Source organism: Perca fluviatilis, chromosome 19 (assembly GCF_010015445.1).
Source record: "Perca fluviatilis chromosome 19, GENO_Pfluv_1.0, whole genome shotgun sequence".
NCBI classification, from domain to species: domain Eukaryota; kingdom Metazoa; phylum Chordata; class Actinopteri; order Perciformes; family Percidae; genus Perca; species Perca fluviatilis.
The window spans coordinates 16,003,639-16,026,099 of NC_053130.1; the positions used below are offsets into that span (position 1 = coordinate 16,003,639).

The window sequence follows — 22,461 nt, forward strand, 5'->3', positions numbered from 1 at the left end:
TGTTAGATTTCAAAACTTTTTTATTTTCCTTTTGGTGTAGAAGTGATTCAGGGGAAAAAAAGCCAAACAACCATCTCAAAGATTTTTTTTCCCCTCTCAGCCTCAAGCCCATTAAAATTCCTCTGAAGTTTTTTACATATCACTACATCAAATGCACATAAATTATGAATGTCTCATATAGCAGTCCTGCACTTGTAGCCCCCGGGTTCCCTTAAAAGTGATTTGGTGTCTATGCACTTTGTTGTTACAAGGGCGAGAGAAAATTGGAGTAATATGCTCTCTATGTGATTCATCATTCACAGCTCATAATGCAGAACATGCCATAATAAACATCTCCACCTTCATGTATTACTTTGAGATTGTGGTTGTTTCACCATTAATTAATTTACTGTCATAAAGTCTGTTTTAATATTTATGCATGAGATATGCATGAGAATGACTTTGTCATATTAGGGCTACACGTTTAGATACCCAGCAAGGATGACATATGCGTCTTTCAGACATCACAGGCAGACTGGGGTTTTCTTCAAGATGCAGAAGGGTTTGGAGGTCAGCTGAGTGCACATGTTCTGGGTTTTTTTCCCAACAGTAATCATTTTTAGCATTTTAACTTTAAATAGAGTGAGACCTCAAATTGGCTGTGATGTATTTGGGGAATCGCACTAACCAGTGTCTGCCATCTTTGTTATCACAGTGTGGGAAAGGGAACAGATGAGTTAGAGATGCTGTGCAAACTTCTATTCATACAGTTTCACATTTTAAACTTGCTTTACAAGTTAGGCTTTTAGGGAAAAGAGCAGGTGATACAAAATAGTATTTAACAAAGTGACACATTAAACAGCAATTAAAATTACCATTACCAATAGGTAATTTAACCATATGTTTTTGATGGGATGGTTAAAAGCTTGGGATTGGGTGTAGCCTGTGTTTCCATCTTTCTGTCAATCACTATACCCAGAGAATCCAAATTTGAGAAACAGTGTGGGGCTTGAATATAAATGAGCGGGGTTAAGCAACCAAAATGAGCCACTACAGCTACGACAGTCCAAAAGACCTATTAGTCAAGGCCAACCTGTCCCAAAATATAATTCTCTGAGCTTTTAAATCTCTTTTATGGGACAAAAAAATATACCCAGACTTCAATGCAGTCTGATTCTAGGAGCCAGCACACAATGAAATGCTTCTTAAGCTTGGCTTCACAGTTTAGCACTGGTTGCCCCAATTATTTAGATTACCACAACATAAATAACAAAAACAAAATGTGCTTCTTTCAAACTGGACAGAAAGGGCCATGCAATCTGTTATCATGACCATGCCCATTCTTTGACCCTGCAAACAGTGTAAAATGAGTGCAATTATGAACATTCTATATTATGTTACATGGTCTATCTTTATAGTTTGACAACACTGTTAGGGGAAATATGTATTGTACTGTATATGTATTAAGGTAATTTGGACAGCAGTCCAATTAATCCTTTTTATTGCCACAACAATTGCATATGTATTGTAACCGGCACAATCACACGCAGCAAACAAATTTGACATCAATTGACTAGCTCCAGTTTCGAAAATGGGACAGAGAAAGTAGGATCCTGGAGTAACGGGTGGTAGCAGCTGACAATTACTTGCTCGTCTGCATTAACTGTACATTTGTCAAGAATTTAAGCCTTGGGCTTGGCATCAAGCTGTGTCTGTTTTGGCTTCCTGGGTATGATTTATCCCCATCAGTCCAACTGAGGTTCTTCAGCTGTTTGTGTGACGGATACTTTTACACTGGCTCATGCTGAATATGCTTTGGTTTTAGAAAGCATCCATCTGTACTTCTGCAGGACTCTTGGGCTTACTGATCAATACACCCCTGCCCCCTGTAGGGAATTACATAGTGTGAGATGTGAGCTATCAACATTCATACTCTTGTCTCCATGGATGCAAATACTAAAAGCCCAGAGCATTTCAAACACAAAAGGTAAGCTTAAGATTGTGTTGTTCAATAGTATTGTTGAATGCATTGTATCAGTGCAGTGCAGAATACAATAATGAAACCTGATGGTCATTGTTAATCTGTTCAGATCAAATACATATTGTAACAGTCAAAACTTTAAATGCAAGCTTGTCAATGAGTTTCATATTGTATCAGTCTAAACATAAGCTAGTCAATGATAGTTTGTGTTGCGAAACCTTCACTTGTGCTTTTTGAGTCACCTTTATCTAATTGTGAGAGCACATTAGCTACTCAGGCATTGTTTTCTCTCACTGACTACAACGGGTTCCAATGACATCTGACAGTATGTTCTCACTCATGACCTTATTTATAACTTATTTACTACTCACATGTCCCTAGAGTTGCACTAAACTTGGATTCCCAGGCTTTGAGTAAAGTGTCCTGGGGCCTGACTCATGTCTGTTCTAACCATCCCCCCCTTTCTAAACTTGTAACCAGCTGCACATCAAAAGGAATATGATTTATTAGGGGTGCAACTCCCCAGGACTTTGAAGGACCATCGACTTGTTTATCCAAGTTAACATTCTTGGCCACATCCATATATTTTCTGTTTGCCCTTTCATGTGGTTCTGCAGAGATACATCCACTGGCTGCTGGGGTTATACTTTAGTCCACCTACAGTAAAAGTATGTCGGCTGCTAATGTCACTCATGAAGGATTTGGGTTCGGGCCATGGCAGTGACATGGATCAGTTCTGTAACTGCTCCTTGAAGGCATTACATAATTGATGTATTTTCATGGTGCTGAGGTTAGTTGATGGCACACGGGTGGGGATTCTGTTAAGAGCAGTCATCGCTGACTCTTTTCCCTTGAAGCTGCCCATCTTTTAGCCCCCAGAATCCCTCGACCCCTTTTTTCCTTCCTCTCTCTGTATCTCCCAAATGGAAAACATGTGGCAGGAGTTGTCATTTGTTAACGTATGGTAGTAAGAGTGAAACAGGCCAGGGGATGGCTCATCAGGAACACTCATTCAGGATGATGAATGTAGCCAAATACACATTTGTCCGTAAAACTTGCCGAGTGGATCAGCATCATTAGGCATGAGGAATAGGTGGAGCCCGCTGAGAAGTGAATGCAGGAAACAGATGTTGCAGATTTTCACCGGCATCTTTCATCCAGAGTACCATCATTAATAAAGTTGAAGGTGATCCTCATGTTTTCATCTAATAAGACCAAATAAAGAATGGTGGGACTCTCAGGATATTGCTGAATAAACGGAATACTGCCATGGCTTCTTAAACAAGGACCCATGGTGCTCTGTCTGGTTCTAAAGTAAGTCTTGGCTACATGACACTGTGGTTTTGATCCTGAATGTAAAGTGTATTAGTCAGGCCATGCTTATGAAGTCCTCAAAGGAGTAGATTTCAGGAGGAAAAAGCAGAGGGATTTACTATGACAAACGTAAAAGGAAAAGTCATATTTCTTTGGTTGTGTTTTGGGATAGAAAACGGTGCATTTAGTTGACATGCAAGGTCAGACTTTTTAATTCCAGACATCACTGAGAACCTGAAACTGGGTCTGTGATAGAAACTGACAATGGTGCTTGGTGTTATACAATACTGTATCATTCTTTAGCGGGCCTGTGTTTTGTTTTCTGTGAAATGCTGAATGCAGCTAATGCCATGTGTATGTCAGGTGACTAAGCCCCATGTTCAAGCAGCTTGGCCCTGTTGTAGAGGGCCTCCATCTTTGTCAGCCTTGTCTCATCTTATAAACAGGTCCAGACAGAGAAGCTTTACCATGAATAATGCCTCAGGTCCGTATAATCCCAACACCTATAAATCTTAATAGAGGTTCCCAGATTCCACCCTGCCCAGCTCCATTCCACCTCCCAAGCGGAGTCCACAATTCTCTCTCCCCAAAGTAAACCCACAGTGACTTAAATTTGCCCGTGCCATAATTTACCTACAAACAGGATTACATGCATATAGCTCATGCAAATCAATAAAAAAATGTCAAGAATGCTTAGCCTCCTGCGGTTTTCTAAATGCAATTTATCACTCAGGGATTCAGGGGAAGGGAATGGGCTCACAAATAGAGTCTGATCATTTGCATTGGACCAATTGTCAAATACTTGAAGAGTGCATTTTTCATTTTCTGTACAGTAAATTGCAGTGGTCTTTTGCGCATTTCAAAGGGACCTGCTTATTACATTTAGCAGGGAAAACACGTACTTTTAAGAACTGCTGTATGGTGTTTACTGCAATTCCCAATCATATCATTGTTTGGTGATTGTCATCGAATCGAGTATTCAGATAATTATGTCTGTTTTGTTATACTAAAATGTGTGAAATTAAAACCATTTCATGTATTAGCCGTGAGTTTATAGTAGCAATGATCTTGGCGTGTTATTTTTAGGGTTGGGTACCGAAACCCTGTTCCACTATGGAACCGGTTCCTACGCAAGCGGTAGTATTCGGACCGGATTAGAACGCAAATTTCGGTTCCTCAATTCGGTTCCGACTGAAATATTTTCCCTCTGTCGCTCCGGACAGCGGCAGACTCTTTTTTTCTTTCTCCCTTTTCTGCCGAGTGGCGCACGTGCCCGCTCGTGGTGTGAAGCGCGTGTCCGCACTATTCTCCGACATGCACTCTACAATCACTGCTGAAACGGACGTAAACATATCGCACTCTCTCTGTAGTCTACCGTTAGCTAGCTATCGTAAATGTAGGCTACTTTTAAAACGCCATATTTTCCCTCTGGGCTCACCAAAACAGACGTAAAAGCATATTAACCATTCACTGCACGTGATCACTAATCAACATATTACACTTGCTCTGCCGACCCTGTAGCCTGGTGGTGGGGGAAGCGGGACAGCCTCCCCAAATTGTCTGCCCTTTCAAACTCCTACCTGTGTGTACAGACCTCTTGGACACCATCTGAGAGAGTTTTCCCCTGTGCAGGACAAGCCATATATGTCAGGAGAGGTGTCATATCTTAGCCAGAGAAGGCAAATATGGTCATTTTTCTGCATAATAACTGCTAAAGTTTGAAGCTGGTTGGCATACCAACTCAACAACATTTATTTTGTTGTTACTTGTTAATAGTGTAACTGTTATTTGTTAAATTATTGTAGTTATGTGTTAGGTGACTTAGGTTAACTTATTATATATTTAAGTACTTTAAAACGTTAATATATTGTTAAATTTAAATAATCTTCAATTTAAAATAAACTCCATAAAAGAGCCTTTCTTTGATGTCATTTTTCAGTTTTTCAAGAATCTGTTTAGGAATCGGAATCGTTTTAAAGGTATCGGTTCGTATCGTAAAAATCCAAATGGTACCCAACCCTAGTTATTTTGTGCTGATATGTGCCGTTTTAAAGGCAAAACAAATAGATAAAGAAGTCATACCTTTTAAAGTATTCTCTCTGTGTAGTCTCATCACCCTCAAGCTTGGGCTGCATCAGCTTGATATGAATTACATGTTGCATTTTTCATACTTGCCACTGAATTACATTAACTGGCTTTGAAGGGAAGGAAAATATACTTATAAATCATCTGATCTCATGTATATCGAGTTTCTCAGACAGTCATCAAGAATGCTGTGCATCATCTTAACCAAGATTTGGTTTGTGTTGGTATGATGAGCCCAGATATTGACACTTTGAGAGACATCTTGCTTTGATATGTCCATCTATGCCTTTGGGCTGAGGCCGGTCAACATGATGCCCACTGAACCCCAAATTGAGCCTGCTTTAGATTCATCATTCATAAATTGGGAATATTTCACCTTTGAAGTGCAGTTACATTGCATACTGAGGAGGTGGATTTTGTGAATTCACAATTTCACTACTCCACCCTGATTTACTTTTGCATATGTAGAGTCAGGCTAAATAGATAACTATCAGATTGACCTACTATTTTACAAAAACAAATGTTGAGCCTTTAGTGGGCCATGTTCTCTTTTATGTGGCACTGTTACTCTTTTGGAAATGTTTTTGCTATGTTAATGCAATTTAAGAACCCAGTCAGTCATTAACTTGAACTTAATGAATAGTCTATTGCCTCAAAGATGTTGCCTTCACTCAAGATTCTGCACACATGCATTATGCTTTCATTTAATCCCAATCATCCTGTTTTGATCTGCATCTGGACCACTCTAATTTTTACAGCCAAATGCCATGAATTCATTTCAAGAATATACTATCCCTTTGATTTTGCTTTTTTGGAGTTGTTCCAGGAAACCTTCTCAACAAACAGTTATGGACTATATTCCCATATGATAATGAACACACTCATTCATAGTGCAATGATCAGTGAATGTGTCTTCAGAATCACTGTGGTGTAATGCAACCAGTGCCCCCAAATGTATTCCTCTTGCCTGGTTCAAAGATAAATTAGCAGCTTCTAAATAATGCAATGAACCCTAATTCTCTTTGATTAGTGGCAAGTTAGATGATAGCGACCCATTGAAATTGATCATCAGCATAAATAATGACTGAATGAACTGATAAAATGCAAAGTTGCCGGCCATCATAAATCAAATGAAAACCACTTGGTGTGGAAGTCATTGGAATTAGAAGTCCATGCTCCTATTAATTATGTTGCCTTGCCAAGGCGACAGTGTTATAAATCAGTTGTGAAAGGAACTCCAGCCGGCTGGCCTGCCCAGCAAGGCCTGCTGCCTGCAAATGGCTCTGTATACCCCCTTAATTGTTTCTTAAACAAGCCACCTCTAGAGGCTGAGGCTGATGGACAGAGTTTAAGAACAGAATGGAAAATGTGGGAGAAGGTTGCACTGTATATAGTTTGCACAGTATATCAGAGTCCACATAAGAACTCCTTTGTTTCATCATTTATTAAAAACTAATAGAAAGTTATTGTCAATTTTTCTGATAAGATCAAATATTGTTTCGCTAACGCAGCACTAACTAAAAGCCAGAGGTTCTCAATTTGTGAGAATCATATCAGTGTTTCTATTCTCTCTTGTAGAAACACTTCATATTGCTCTAGAATTGGGTGTCAAAATGATTCCATCACTCTTAAAGAGCATCTCAAAGACTGTGTGATGATGCTACAGTTTGTTAGATATTTTTGTATGTTGTATGTTCAATTAAGTTGATGTGAACTCGGGTCACAAATGTCTTTCTTCCATTTTTCACCAGTGGCGTTGCTAGACTTGTGTTAAACCTTTAATTTTGAAAACTGATTCCGAAAAGTAGAAGACCCACCTTCTGTAATAATTGAGTTAGCATTTAGTGTTAGCCTTTGAAATACATGAACAATTAATTATTTGTATGAGAAGAATACACGAGGAGCATAGGTGTGTGATATACAGTGTGACAATAAAAAAGTAATTGGTGTGTGAACATGGATTTCAGTCATATTTTAACTTCTCTCAAGCTAGATCAGTTTAATCAGTTCTAAATAATGTATACTTAGGTATCAATTATTCAACAAAGCAAAAATGATATTGGATTTTGATAAATGATGAAAACAAACAGTTACGGAGCTGGTTCTGATATGTATATGTGCTGTGTGTAAAAAAAAAGAAAAGAAAATAACATTCAAAGAGAATCTCAAGTTCAAAGAGAATCACAGCAATATATTTTGTAATATGTCAGGTCAATATTTTGTTCTCCTTATGTCTGTTTTGTTCTTTATCTAACTGATGCAATTTGCTTTTTAACATCTTTACCATGGTGTTACCTTTGACATCCAGCCAGGCCTTCAAAAACATCACACTTCTTGGAGTTGGAGTGAATGTGGAGCACTATTCTTTCCCAATGGAAAACGGGAGGCACGGGTGTGTGTATGCGTTCGTGTTCCTCTAAAAGGCCTCCATGATCCCACCATCAATCACACACTCCTTATTAGGTTGTCTATAACTGTCTGGACTTATTTAGCTGGGTATGCTATTAGAATAATTGCATTCCTATGCAGTTTGCTGTTCTGCTAGATTTATTTGTTTTTACAACACAGACAGCTCTTATGAGGTCAAACAACAACTTGTGTTACGGCCTATAAATGACTGTGGAGATGTCGGTAATGTATTGGACCTGTGCTGCAATAGGACAACATTGTATACTGTTTCTTCGATCGCAGATATTTTGCTTTGATGTCATCAGGCTGAACTGCCGGGTGTACTTACAGTATGCTCACTGTGGACTTGTGAAGTTTGGAAACTGAAGAGTTGGCAGGGTAAATAATAGCGTCATTTAGTTTGAAGTAACTCTCACCAGGTGTAATGGGACTGTAACCCCTGTGCCTCTATGAATACTCCTCTCTTAGTGTGTTGGTTATCTGAAATTGGCTTGTAATCTCAATCATCTCATTTTCCCCTGGATTTTCCCACTCTCTTTACATCAGGAGTGAATTAGTTCCTGCACCGGTGACACTGGATGACTCACAATCTATTACATGGCTAGGACAAAATAGCTCTCTCTTTTTAAATGAGGCCTTCTCCGTCAATCCATTACCCATTGCTCTGTTTCTCCCCCTCTCTATCTCTCGCCGCTCTCTACTTGGTGCTCTGTGTGTTTGTGTGTGCATGTGTGTAGGAAAGTCCCCAAGAAACCATTTAGGCGGTAGAAATGGAGCAGGCCCAGGCCTCAGGTGTCCATGTCACGGTGATGAATCACCCAGAACACATATTAAACCTTCCTCATGTGAGAGGGACCTGTGTTGAGCTGCACCCTTTCCCTGGCTGCCCTCTCTCCAAAAATGAGATCCATTGACGAAAAAAAAAAAGAAGAATTATAAATATGACTGTGTGTTCTGCACATAAAGGCCGGCCTGTCCCTGAGAAATTGATTTATTGGATTCCCTGACATTTTAGTTGTGGTCGTTATGTTATATTTATGGGGGGATTGCTGGAGCCTCTCATTATGCTCTCCTAATTTATTTTACATACTTTTATGGCCGCTTGTGCTCAGCGGGCCTTTACGGCAGCTGTTATTGAAAAAGAGAAAAAGGCAAGTACATATCGATCAAGATTTACATGTTTATTGCCAAGATTATGATTTATTTTACTGTGTTTTTTTGTTTGGGCTGAGCTGCGTTTCAGTCATACTTTCATATCTACTATATTTTACCCGGTGCATTAGGTTACACCGTCTTTTCATGTTGTATATTTATTAATGTTAGAAAAAATGAGATATGGTGTACAAGAACGGACTGATATATGTGCAACTACTGTTTTAAAGGTACAATCCAGATGTAAACAAGACGGTACCCTCACCACATACAGTATATAAACAGAAGTCCTAAATCTGGGTCTATAGTGTTGTCTGATGATCTTTGTTTATGTTATTAGTAAACATCCTATATTTTGAATTATGATCAGTGAAAAAACTAAACATAGGGATTTTCCAATTAAACTGATGTGATTTATTCTTTAAATTATATGTTCAACAGATGAATTAAATCACATTTGGCTGTTTGCATTATATTGGAGATGAAATATAGTCTAAACCAGAACAAGATCACTGAGGAACACTTTTTCATATAGTTTGAAGGGCAAAATTGTTAAACATCAGTCCATTTAGTCTCCTTTCAGAATGACACTCTGAGATACCTTGTTCAGGTTGTTCTCCGTCAAGTTATGTGGCCTTGGACATGATTAAGTAATAAAAACAATTAAATTAAATTACTTAAACTTTTGATGCATTAAATAGCGTCCTGAGACCATTCCTCAGCATAAAGGATGTGTAATTAACAGCTGAGATGAAGCGGTTATGAGCTGCTTCTTATTAAATTAAAGTCTAAAAAAAAAGGGTCTTTCAGTGAAGCCCAAGAACTTGATATATGCTTATGTGGCTCTGAGCATCACCTACCATGAAATTTAGTGTTTCCAGGATATTTAACATTAAGACGTAGTTAAAATTAATTCTACGTGCAATTTCTCAAAAAGAAAGCTGACAACTAATGTCAATAAATCGTGCTCAGCCTGAGATGGGGGGATCGTAAATCTGTTGCACAGTGCCGCCCCTCAATGTGGTAGTCAGGGGTCGAATGGGGGTGTGAAGCAGGGTATAGGAATGAGGAAGATGGATTTGTCGGCGAAGGAAGGAGAAAGGGTGATTTGAAACCCTGGACACTGATTGTTGGAGATGAGGCCACGGTGTCCTTGTGGTGACATTCAGCTCGTGATATTTGTTTGGCTTTAAATAATACCCTGGACAGGGCCTGAGAGTGATGGCCACCAGGTCGGCTGACATTGCAGCCTGGGCCAAGGTGAGCAACTTCAGGACACTTCCTCTCTCTCCGTCTCCCCCTCCATCTCGCCATGTCTCTCTCTTTCTGCCTCTGGCCTGTCAATACACATCCACTTGTCTGATGGGTCCTTCTGAGGAGCTTACAGCTGACATGCTGGTGTCTTTATTTCCACCAGCAATCCTTTTACGGTTGGCCTCGGTGATCAGTCATGCCACTGACAAGCAGCTCAGGCCTCAGCACCTCAGAAACCCACCATCCACTCCTCATGACTGTATGTCATTACAAAAGAGGAGCAGAGAGAGGCTTCGGTCCAGAGTAAGAATTTAGGTTGAATCCATTTCTCAGACATTGCAAGACATGTTATTTATCTCGACGTCCCTAAGGTTTGATACCTTGAGGAAAATAAATGTACAGCAACTTAAAGTAAAAATCTATGATTTTGACACTGTTAAAAACACTGTTTGTGATATGTCTTTGATTTCTGTCCTCATAGTTAGTAGGATTTGATGTTGCTTTTGTTTTATTATTGTTGCTGTCAAATGATTTTGGAGAAATTATTAGCTTAAAGGTGACCTTGGAAACCATTCTCAACAAAAGATCCAACTTCAACCATGTCACATGGCCTCATCAGCAAAGGGAGTTGCTCAGCTGTCATGGTGATGCCACTTGACTCATCCACTAAGATTTAATCAAGGGGGTAAGCTTCGCTTCAGAACTCGAACCTCTTATGGCGCCATTTTGATGCTACGAAGCGATCACCTCCCGTTAGCATTCCATTGACTGCCATTCATTTTGACGTCACTTTGACAGCGAATAACTTCACATCTGAAGCGTTTAAAGACTCCATTTGTCCATTGTTTATTTCTAAAGAAACACGACAACGTATAAAAGGCTCCATGACCTTGTATCTCACGTTATGGCTCCGTAGCAGACGTTTTTGTAAAAATAGGCTAACGATTGTGTCATAACCAAGCGACTTACTGTCGCATAGTAGATAAATTACCGTATAGTACAGGAGAAGCTCGCAGGCAGTTTCAACTTACATGAGCTGTTTAGGTTTAAATACTAATGTTAACTAGCATTTTAGTTATCAATAATTAGCCTGTGCCCATGTTATCTCCTTACACATACCTACGCTCTCCGTCTCTGCAGGATTCTGAATGATTGAGATTTCTCTTGGCACAGCTACCAGAAGACTTACAACTTTCAGACAGGTTGCTCACGTCACATTTACGTCGTCTCTCTCAGTTGGAGGCTGCGCAGTAACACTCAGCGCTCACCGGAAAAGTGCTTCTAATATCCTTCACTGGTCTCCGTCCAGAGCAACGGGATCTGTTGGTCCAGTTTATATACTGTCTATGTATTTAATACTGTATATAAAAAAAAAAAGATGTGGGTTGAGGCGTGACATAGTAACTATCTTTTATCATGAGAAAAGTGTCCAAAGTTACATACCTGAACTACGGTTAAAATATAGAACACGCTGAACATCACAGAGCGATAACATCTAAAAATGTGCAACATAACTCTGCATACACACTCTGCATAATAGCGTGCAAGGGTGGATTTGTTTCTGTAACCCTGTACAGATCTAAGTAATCTTGCTATTATCAGTTTCAGAAGAGTTGTTAACAACATTATATTTGATGAAGTTGGGTGTCTAAGAAAAGCCCCCTAGCTTTGGGCCCTTAACATGGGTTGGCTGTGTCCTTAGTCCTGGGAGACAGTGTTGTGTTGCAGGGTGGAGTAAGTGTGAGTAATTTTCCAGCTCGTAGCAGATGATGTGCTGTTGATTACACTGGACCGCAATAATTATGGGCGAGGGCTGGTCCTGGGTTATGGCCTCTGTGATTACTGGCTCACTGTAAATGACTTATTTACAGTGATGTTGATGCCTCTTTAGTGAAATGACTAACTTTGCACACAAACGGACAGACAGACTTTTACAGCTATGGTCCTCTTTAATTAGGATGACTTTGATGACACTCAAATTTACAGTGGATTTGTATGGAATTTGCATTCAGACACCCAGCCAGCACAGATTAGTAAAAATAAACAAACATGTGACATGGTCCTTGAGCGTTGATGGCTGCACAGTGTGGAGGTTGTTTTACTGTCAGATTAAATACCGCTTCTTCATCTTCTTCAGCTTGCTAAACAGATTTTAGAGTCATAGGGATGATCTTGTTAAAGAGCAGCTTTTGTGCCCTGTCAACAGCGTATTGTCCATACTACAGAACTAAACAGGGAAAGACAGGGCTATCTTATTATCTACTACACAAAATGTACCCAGATAGCTTATAGTTAACATCCTTGTTCCAAGGTAAATGTTTTGTTAGTGGTGATGGTAATTTACAAGCACAACTGGCTTTGATTGTATATTTTAAATGTTATCACAGCTTAAAAACATGTTATTTTAACTTTTAAAACCCACATTGTTTTCATAGCTAACTCTACACCCTTCAATAAGTCTAAGAACCAATTTAGACATTATCATTAATAGTATTATTAATGTATTTGCATTACTGTTATTTTCTGATTGCTTTCGTTTCTCCTTATGATTCCATCTCAGCATTTTGACTTTTCCTGACATGCTGTGAAAGCACATATCAATCCAGCGTTAGCCTCGGCAAAAAAAGCAATTATTCCCCCATCTGAAAAATGGAGCTAAAAAGCCTATTCTTCTATCAGGCAAATAATAACAGGAATGTCATATCCTGTCTTCATAAAGGATTTTATCTGATATTGAATTACATGGCCGTGTCCAACAGTATCATGGCGGGCTTTGTCTCCCTCTGTTTCCATCATCAGTTTGAATAAACAACCATATTTGTGCTCTTGTATTATAGAATTTGCTAAACAAAGACTGAGAAAAATCTTTTTTTATATTTTATGTGAACACAGGCACTTCACTAAATGTATTTGTTGATGTAAAGTTGAATTATTGTTTATTTATTTTAGTTAGATTGGATGCAATGGCTAAATTCAACAACTACTATTGACCTTTAATTGCAAGTGACTTTTGTTTGGTGCATTATTTAAAGAACTTACTTAATATGCAGAGTTTTAGTCATAACTTGTGGTAATGCAACATTATACTCTGATGTGATAGAAAAACTTCATGCTCCTCAAATTAAAGTATCAGAAAGAAGCATCATGTTTGTACAGATGCCAGAAACCTAGTCTGGCTATCACCAGACCAAGCTCAATCTTTTAAGATTGAACATTAGTCTGGGGAGTCTGCTCTGTATTTTCTACTGAACAAGAGGCGTGATCAACAGGCATAGTTCAAATTACTCTGTACGCAATTGGATAGTCCTTCAACCAATCAGACCAACGATGGGTGACGTAGCAGCGACAGCGGCATCAACGGGTTGCTGCCATGGAGTGCTGCGCTTCGGTGGCTGGCTTGTTGAATGTAAACAAAAAGCTGCTTGGTCGCTTCTCTATCGTCATCGTGTTAAACCAGCCAATAGCGTGCCTGAGCTGCAGGGCGAAATCAAATCCCCGGCAGATCGGGCTGGGTTTACCCAGTCTACCAGAAACTATCATCATATTTGCATCAGTTTTTAAAAGTATCAAATGATGCCCAGCCCAGTATTATTTTTTTTAAAGCAGGCGGTTCATCACGGTGATCATACTTATAAACTCTCCTTTTCTTTTCTTTTTTACGATTATTTTTTGGGCTATTCCTCCTTTAATTGACAGGACAGCTAGGTGAGAAAGGGGAGAGAGATGGGGAAGACATGCAGTAAATCGTCACAGGTCAGGCTCGAACCCTGGACCTCTGTATCGAGGCTAAACCTCTAAGTATATGTGCGCCTGCTCTACCCGCTGAACCAACCCGGCCACCTCCATAACATTTCTGCTGATGTCATTACATCTCTCCATATTCTTTACTGCTTGTCTAAATTGATCTCTCTCACCTCTGAGTAAGTCCAGTAATGCCAGTTACATTGTCTAGTGACAGTCTGCTAAATGCAGCTTTCTCCCTCACTCCTTCTCAATGAACCCTTTGTTACTTCTAGCTCCTTCTCACACACAATTTCTCAAACTTTGTCTCCTATTTCTCCCTTTTTCCCAGCTTTTATGTTCTTTGCTTGTCCCTCCTCCTGTCTAAGCTGTATCTCTTCTCTGATTTCCGCTAAGCATATTTACAGCTTTAATTTCCCCCAGAAACATGCATCGCTTCCAGGTGTGTACAACCAGCGGTGGTGCTGGGACCCATGGGTTGGGGTCAAGGGTTACTCTGATTAACAGCCATCCTCTCCCGGGAATGACAAACTTTGCTGCTGCTGTCAACAAGAAGTATGATGCTCCCATTGTCGTCGTCGTCCCCCCCCCCCCTCCACTCACACCCTCAGGCGGCAGTGACAGGCTGGCCAATCAGAGGACTGCAGGTTTAAATCTGCCAAATTTTTAGACAAAACATAAGGTGCTTCAGTCTAGCAAACAGACACAGCCCTGCTGCTTGACTGGCTGCCTGTTCCACCACCGACAGAGATTACAGTGAAGTGCTTAGTGCATATAATTACAAGTAATTGGCAAATAGTAGGCTCTGACCAAACAGAAATTGTTTAATTATGTCTAATTAACACCTACTTGATTATGGTTAATTGCTAGTGTTTGATAATGGAGGAGCAAAGTTGTCAGTCTGGAGACAAGCAGGAGCCATCTGGTTCATTGATAAACATATGCTGGTGCCTTGCTTCGCTTTGCTGGGACCAGAGCTGTCAGGGCCACCGACAGTGGCAGGTGTCTGCGCTGCATTAGACTCAGCATCTGCACAAGGTGTAAACACAACACAGCTCAAATAAACATGTCAGTGCGCACGTAAACTCATACACACAAAAACATTCAAATGTATACGCAATCAAACGCATGGCTACCCTCTTGCAAACATGTTATTAATTGTTTTCCGACATCGAATATTCAATTCAAAAGAATGCTCACTATATTGCATGACTGTTAAAAGAACATCTCTTTATGTTAATAGCAGACTCAGTTTCCCTTAACAGTTTTGAAAAACACACATATTATTGAAGTGGAATATGCAGTTTAAATGCAGCACATAATTATTCAAGTAAATTGACTGCAAGGAAATTGTCAGTCCAAAATCTAAGGGAAGGCTGAAATAGATGCCATTAGGAGAAAAACAGAGTTCCTAAGAGCCTTTGTAAATTATTCGAAACAGAGGGCTCCCTGCTGTAAACAAAAGAAATTACCCTGCACCAAAAATTGTCTGTCCCTGTTAATTAGCAGCACACGCAATGTGAAATTAGCTATGACGCACTCGGAAAAGAGAAAGATAAATAGTCCCTTATAGGGAAAGAATAAAGTCAAGACTTGCCATACGTAGCATTTGTCATGTTTAATTGTGGGATCAATTAAGATTTGGGGGATAATGATGATTTATAAGTGTTTGTGTATAATTTGATATTCATTAAGTCAGCCAGACACACGCTGGTATCAGCTTGTTAATTGTGTTTCCTTTTTGTTGAAGGGTGGCTTTTGAATGCAATTGGCTTAAAGTTTACAAACTCACTCGGCTGAGTGATTCTGTAGTGTGGCGGTCAAGCACCATTGTGCTGCTATAGCAATTTTTTCACTTCTTATTTGCCTGTCTTCAATATTCTTTATGAGCTGCTTCTGAAATTGCGCAGACCTTTAGCCCAAACCCATTTTACTTTAGTTTGGGATGGATAACCTGCATTGTGACATAGACATTTCCTTTTTTGCCATACTTGCCGCTTCAGTCTAATGAGCTTCACAAGCCAATAGGTTTCTAAATGAATTACACTGCATATTGATTGATTGATTGATTGATTGATTGATTGATGATTTTCATGTTTGCCCCAGCAGTGCTTCTGTAAGTAAAGAAGATTGGCATTATTGTAAGAACAACAGAACTGTACATTGTGACATTTAAACAGCTGGTTTATTACAGTGTACATATAATATACAGTTCATAAGTTAGAATATTCATGACAGAAAGCTGCTGAGAGTTTCAATTGTACTTTTGGGGCTTCAACAGCCATATTCAGTATCTACTCACAGCATCGTATTTATCAAATGGAAGCATTGGTCAGATAAGGAGAACATTCATTTGAGCTGTGCATAATGCAGCCAATTCATCATGCACATGTAATGTGTGCTGTTTGAGCGCACCAGACAGCAGTGATGGGAGAGCACTTTGTTTTCATGCCCCCCTTTTTCTGCAGCCAGGCTAAGATGTAGGCCAAGTGGAAGAGCGCCAAATGATTCAACACAGGACAACATTCCCATTCAAACAGCACAGAGATTTTCCTCCTTATTCATTTTCTTAGATTACCATCAAATTTGTGTCACCAGCAAAGCAACGTTATTGACTCACAGTGAAGCACTCCCTTTGCTTCCGTTGTTATTAGTTGACGTGCTGACATTTTCATGTGTCTTTGCTAATGCCTGCAAATTGCACTGACCAAAGAATGTGAGACTTGAACAGATAATTTGAATACACTCAACTGCACCAGGTGCCTTACACATATAGAATACCAATTGTAACCTGTTTTCAGAGGCGACTAAGGGAGCAAACTCTAATGGGTTTTGACAACATTGTATTAGGCACAACAACTACGCATAATGTACCGAAAAATTGGACGTGAAATTGGAAACATAGCCGAGAACAAAGTAAATTTACATGGTTTGGTAGGTTTGGTGATGTCTGATATCATACTCTCTCATGCAAGCTCTATCTGGAGGGAGAAGGCAGGAGCAGCAAAGGGGGGCTTAACAATGGATATCAGTGGAGAGTGCTTTTAAAGTTAAGGCTGATGGATGGCTTGTCAAAAAAATAATTGCACTGGTATGGAAGTGGGCTCGCGCGAGCTTGCCGAGGAGGGGTTGGGTGGGTATGGGGGGTGTCAGAGCAGTGGAGGAAGGAGGCGCGATCAGCAGAGAGCATGATGGGAAGTGACAGTGGTCTGTCAAGAGGCAGTGGCTGCCCAGAGAAGTGTGAAGCCAAAGCTATGAGGTGGCAGGAGAGAGCAGGCTGTCAGAGCAAGAAAGTGGCTTTAATACGGCGAAAAGCAAAGGAATCCGCCTGTCAGGCCTGCTCAGCCAAGCCAAGGCGCGGCAGCAACTAGAGAAAGGAGAGGAGATAGGGAACGGATACGGGTAAAAACAAAGGTAGAGAGAGAAAAAGTGAGGGATAGACTGGAGGAGGAGGGAGGTGGAGAACCGGGGTACGAGTAGTGAGAACTGTGTGGCAGCAGGAGAGGCATGACGGGAAATTGTGTGGGACAGAGGAACAGGCCTAGCCGTCAATTAGAAGTTCCTGAGAAAGGCTTTGGCGAGGTGATAAAACTCATCAGCTCTCCTACTCACTCTCCGTGGTGGCACTGGAGTAGCTCTGCACTGCCGTTAACAGTCTGCAGAGCTACTTCTGTGTGTAACTATAGTTGGTATGACTCTATACCACATCCCCTGTCCTAGACTCCACGTATTGCTACTTCAAGCAGATCTCTTTACATCCACCAACTACATATGCAAACAAAAAAATGATGTTGTTGTATGATCTTGAGCCCATTGATGCGACTGGATCAAAGACAAAGGCAGGCTGATAATTACTGTATTGGAGCATCCCTTGCCATTTACATGAAGTGGTGGAATATATTTAATAAGGCTTGTCTGCTCTGTCTTGACCTTGTATGAAACGCACTTTAATTCTGTGACCCATGAAGAGAAGCCGAGAGGCCTGTGTGTTGATTACTGACATGAATGTATGCTCAATGGCTTTTCACACTGGAGCAATTGCTTTTGTTTAGCAGGGCGTCATGTATGATACGGTGACTGATTGATGCAGCATGTCAAGATGCAATAATGAGTGTCACTTTTCTAACATTGCCTTGGCGTTACATTATGGTGTTGGCCTCATTTTATGAACACCAATTGTAATGACATTTTCATGATGTGAGTTTATTTATACATTCCCTGGGTGCTGTATTTTATAACTGTACATAATGATTGGTAAATGCACACTGGGCAACGGCGCAGCAGACACATAATCTACAGTTGAAACCACGTAGTAAAATCAGCTCTTCGTTTTGCCGCAGCTGCAGTATGTGTGGTACAGAAGGAGCCATGAGCTGTGTCTTCACATTCATAAGCAATTAGTCTTGCCATAATTTATTCCTCATTAAGGGCACATAATTAAAGTTCTCTGTAGCTTCTTTGAACATTAAATTACAGTCTCATTTTCTACAAATATAAACCGTGATATTTAAAGGGCCACTAACCACTGACTCACATAATCAAAAAAGAGTTATTCTCAGAATTTATCATTAGAGATCATGATGTAATGATACGTTCACTTGTGAACTTTATACTGTCAGGCCCATGCAGCATACAGAAGTAGCAATTGATTGAGAGACTTTAATGAGTATGTTAGAGGCTCATCTTGTTTGTACTGGTTAATAATCTTCCAGAGAGTTTGAAGTTATTATAAGGGATATGTGACATTCATGCAATATTTGACTCAAGATGGAAACAGTTCTCTTCTGGCTTAGAAAAATGTTTCAATGCACATATTTGTCCAGCACACAGGTATCATGTTCTTTTATTTTGAAGCTACATTCCCAGAAGTTATGATAAATAATTAATCCAAATTCTTCAAAAATAAAATGTATTATTTTTATTTGGTGGCTGGAACTCTTCAGCCATATATGAAACGTTCCTTATCCAGCCCATTTAGAAATGAACGAGTGAGTGCTCATTTTGTAAATATGTTGTTTAAAAGTCAGAGTATAGTGATATATGTTTACTCACCTTGAATAAATCAAGTGGCCTAAAGAAATAGTTTGATATTTTGGGAAATACACATATTTTCTTTCTTGCCGATAGTTAGACGAGAAGATCGATACCACTCGTGTGTCTAAAGTAAATCTGATGCTACAGCCAACAGCAGGTTAGCTTAGCTTAGCACAAAGACTGGAAACCAAGGGAAACAACTAGCCTGGCTCTTACAAAACCTGCCTATCAGCACCCCAAAAGATCATTAATTAACATGTTAAGTATTAAGTTAAGTGTATGGCGCCATGCCAGACTCTTTTTTTGAGCTGGCACAGTGACTTCTGATACTTTTGAGTCTCATGAGTCAATCTCATCTCATCCTCTTTTCTAACATTTAAACACTTTCTTGTCAAGAAAGTCAACAGTCATGTGTTTTCCCAAAATCAAGCTATTGCTTCAGAGGACCTTTCAGAATGATATTAATGAGTCATACTGAAAGGTTCGATTTAGAACATAGTCTGTTTACCTACACACACAAATAAACGTCTTGGTCATTTAATGACTAATTTGCATTAAGATTGGCTATGTTAAGTTAAAAAAAAAAGCAAGAAAATCTCCTTTACAAATCAAGAATGGGTTTCTGTGACTCCGCAGCTTGGTATTTCCAATACCTGAAAGAGGTGCTGTGTCAGTGCTGATTGAAAAAAAGAAAAAGATATATAGACTACCAAATTGATGAAGTGCCTCAGAAGGGAGAGAGGGAAAGACATAGAGAGAAAGAAATCTGTACGGATAGAATGGATGGATGGATAGAGGGAAAGCCTCATTTAGCGAGGAAAAGGCTGTTTGGCCTGCCCATACAACAGAGGGAAAGTCCAAAGCCATTGATCTCTTGCAGCCAATGACAGGCCAGAACTCAGCAATAATTATGACAAATGAGCGGCGCCTCCACCAGATGAGAAACTGCCAATAATCACACAGACCCCCAAAAAAGAAACTAGCAAGGTCGCAGTAGAGAGCAGTGGAACTCCGATACCTCTTAATACTCCAGAGGGAGATGTTCCGGGAAAGAGACAGATACAACAGAGAGGGAGACTTTAATACCATTGTATTGGACAGTGACATAATAGAAAGTTATAGAGTGCCAGTGCCTTTAATGGCCTAAATACTCAGTCTAACTGCTGATTTAATTTTAAATATGACAAAGTTAGCATAGTTTGTATGACAAGATTAGATAGTGGCATGTGGAAATATGTTCATGCATAACAAGGTCAATAACTAAAAGTTACCATAATCTCTGTAATGTGTTGTTTGGATCCTTAAAACAACGGTAACACTGGAAAATGAATGAGGCTGATGACATGCTCCCATAAAGACATTCACGCCTGGAGTGTTCCTCTTTGTAGATTAGAGCTAAACAATACGGATTAAATTGCCGCAGCCAATCAATCTGAGTTCTGATAAAGTATGATTGGTGGCACATTATCCCTTTTCTTTCTCTCCAGAGGTCTCCTAGCCTCCAACACCAGCCCTGACTAACAGGCATCCCCGCCTCCCTGGATGAAACATTTTCTAATCAGCTTTATCTCTCACATCTGAATTTATCTTATACATGAAAATGCCAATATATTAACCGGCTTGTATGATACACAAGGTGACCCTACTGACTTAATGACATAATACATTATCCTTAATGAAGTCAATATCTCGTCTTTCAGCTGTCTGTCTATTGGGCCGATTAATTGCGGTGTCATTAAAGTTAGCTCTCTTTTCATTTGAGCTTGGCAAGTGGCATAAAACTAATGTTCTTAGTTATCAACCACTGAAATAGGATGGAGGGTGGAGGAAATTACAGAGAGGACAAGGGGGGTTTCCTACAGGCCCACATGAGTGTTTTTTCTCAGTGACACCACACACAGATGTATGTTACTGAAGAACAGATGGAGTTGTAACATTTGTCGTTATCGTGTTATTTGAATGCTTACATAATAAATTATTTTTTCACATGTAAACTGCAAGAAACATTTTTTTTGGTTGTAATTGCAGAATATTGTATAATCATTTAAAAATGTTTTCTTCTTTTTTCTAAATTGGGCTATTCACAATGTACAATACCCATTCTTGCACAATAATAGCTGGCCTAAAGCTGAAGCAGATATGACAGATTACTACTAATGGATGGGGAAACACTAGTATGAGATTGGAAGAGGTGTTTTTTATTTGTGAAAAATAATATTTTGGAAAAACCCGTCATTTGTGAATTATGTAGTGTGTTGTGAAAGTGTATGATGCAGCGGTTTTTCATGCCACAATCTGCTGTGATTGACAGGCTGTAAAGTGATTTTGGTAGAAATTGTGACCCTGTGGCTGTGTGTGTGTATTTGTGTTTAAGGGGGAATTGGGGCCAGTGGCGTGGTCTTCCCTAAACTCACTCAGTAGCGACAGAAGTAGCCAGAGGAGTCTTAGCGACTTGCAAGTCTCTGCCAATGGCCCGAGGGCTAAAAATGACACCTGCTCAACTATCCCTTTTTTGTGATAGTTGCTGTTAGTATATTACATGCTGCTGTTTTTTTCTTTCTTACTGCGAGCAACTGTCACTCAGGTGTTCTACGTATTTAAGTTTGAGATCATGAAAGTTAACAGTTGTAGTATTATATTTTCAGTGCTTATTTGTGTAAAATTATTTTTTTTTACACTAATCTTAGTCTCATCCTCAAAATTAGGATTCCATCTGTGTTCATAGGGGCCACTGTTCAGTCCATTGACAAGGACAAAAGAGTTTTCTGTGTTAGAGATGTATCTCTTAAGGGTCCAGATGCACAGACACCTGAGCCCCCTCTTGCTGCCCCCGCCACTCTCCCTCTGGTGCTGAAACAAGCAGACAGGATGGGGGTAATTTACAATGTGTTATCTTTGTCTATAGCTGTGAAATGATATGAAGTAAATCAAGGTAGGAGTAATGAAAGACTGAGAATTCATTCCTGTGAGCACATTTTAAGTGTAGGATCCGTTATGGTGGCAGCGCCTGAAGAGGCTGGAATGAGACGGGCTGAGGGGCCATAAAGCAGCGGCGGGGCCCATGTTAATGCTGTCTGTCTGGGGTTAGTAATTGGGTTGCACTGATGAGTTGCTTCGAAGACAAAGTGTAAATCCCCCACGCCTGCCGTAAATCTTACATTGTTGGAACAAGGTGCAATCCCAACAAATATTGATCCTGCCTAGGGGCTGTGTGTGTTTGTTTTTTTTTTTTGTGTGTGTGTGTGTGTTGTGTGTGTGTGTGTGTGTGTGTGTGTGTGTGTGTGTGTGTGTGTGTGTGTGTGTGTGTGTGTGTGTGTGTGTGTGTGTGTGTGTGTGTGTGTGTGTGTGTGTGTGTGTGTAGACCTCCAATTACTATAGTCAAACTAGTACACCCTGGTAGGCTTGTTCTACAGTACAATTGTCGTTACCTTAGATTTGGCCCCTGTTGTTTAACTGCATAGCTTGTTTTGGAGCGAGATTGTCTCTGTTTCACCAGATGTGTTTTTGTGCTC

General features: G+C 40.0%; 1 protein-coding gene across 1 annotated transcript in view; it reads left to right on the forward strand.

The window, feature by feature from the left end:
• The window catches only part of lrmda (leucine rich melanocyte differentiation associated), a 216,906-nt gene that overhangs the window by 90,877 nt on the left and 103,568 nt on the right, over nucleotides 1-22,461 (forward strand). The window lies entirely within an intron of this gene.